Source organism: Arachis ipaensis, chromosome B10 (genome assembly GCF_059453495.1).
Source record: "Arachis ipaensis isolate K30076 ecotype BB chromosome B10, ASM5945349v1, whole genome shotgun sequence".
Lineage (NCBI taxonomy): Eukaryota > Viridiplantae > Streptophyta > Magnoliopsida > Fabales > Fabaceae > Arachis > Arachis ipaensis.
This window is the reverse complement of record NC_142435.1, coordinates 20,069,386-20,070,538: the sequence shown is the minus strand read 5'-3', so window position 1 is coordinate 20,070,538 and position 1,153 is coordinate 20,069,386. Positions and strand designations below refer to the sequence as shown.

The 1,153-nt window shown below is 39.5% G+C and overlaps 1 non-coding gene across 1 annotated transcript; it reads right to left on the bottom strand.

Annotated features, from left to right (window-relative positions):
* Window positions 1-684: 684 nt before the first annotated feature.
* LOC148579343 (small nucleolar RNA R71) lies at window positions 685-792 on the bottom strand. Its single transcript, XR_015895514.1, has one exon. It is a non-coding gene; the product is annotated as a small nucleolar RNA R71 (small nucleolar RNA).
* Between the last annotated feature and the right edge of the window lie 361 nt (window positions 793-1,153).

The following is a 1,153-nucleotide window of genomic DNA, read 5'->3' as shown; positions in this document are numbered from 1 at the left end:
CTCTCTCTCTCTTCTCTGTTCGAATTACTCATCTCCTCTCTCTTCTCATTCTTCTATTCTTCTATTCTTATACTCACATAAAGGAATCTCTATACTGTGACATAGAGAATTTCACTATTCTCTTTGTTCTCTTCTTTTTCATATAAGCAGGAACAAGGATAAGGACATTCTTGTTGAAGCTGATCCTGAACTTGAAAGGACTCTGAAGAGGAAGCTAAGAGAAGCTAAAGCACAACACTCTGGAGAGGACCTTACAGAAATTTTTGAAAAAGAAGTAGACATGGCAGCCGAACCCAATAACAATGGTGGAGATGCAAAGAAGATGCTTGGTGACTTTACTACACCAACTTCTGACTTCTATGGAAGAAGCATCTCAATTCCTGTAATTAGAGCAAACAACTTTGAGCTTAAGCCTCAATTAGTTTCTCTAATGCAGCAGAATTGCAATTTTCATGGACTTCCATTGGAAGATCCTCATCAGTTCTTAGCTGAATTCTTGTAAATCTATGATACTGTTAAGACCAATGGGGTTAATCCCGAGGTCTACAGACTTATGCTTTTCCCCTTTGCTGTAAGAGACAGAGCTAGGATATGGTTGGACTCACAACCTAAAGAAAGCCTGAACTCTTGGAAAAATTGGTCAATGCTTTCTTGGCCAAATTCTTTCCACCTCAAAAGATGAAAAAGCTTAGAGTAGAAGTCTAAACCTTCAGACAGAAGGAAGGTGAATCCCTCTATGAAGCTTGGGACAGATACAAGCAATTGATCAGAAGCTGTCCTTCTGACATGCTTTCAGAATGGAGTATGTTATGTATATTCTATGATGGTCTGTCTGAATTGTCCAAGATGTCATTGGACCACTCTGCTGGTGGATCTCTTCATCTGAAGAAAATGCCTACAGAAGCCCAGGAACTCATTGAGATGGTTGCAAATAACCAGTTCATGTATACTTCTAAAAGAAATCCTGTGAATAATGGGATGACTCAGAAGAAAGGAGTTCTTGAGATTGATACTCTGAATGCCATATTGGATCAGAATAAAATATTGACTCAGCAAGTCAATATGATTTCTCAGAATCTGACTGGAATGCAAGCTGCATCCGGCAGTGCTAAAGAAGCCTCCTCTGAAGGAGAAGCTTATGACCCTGAGAATC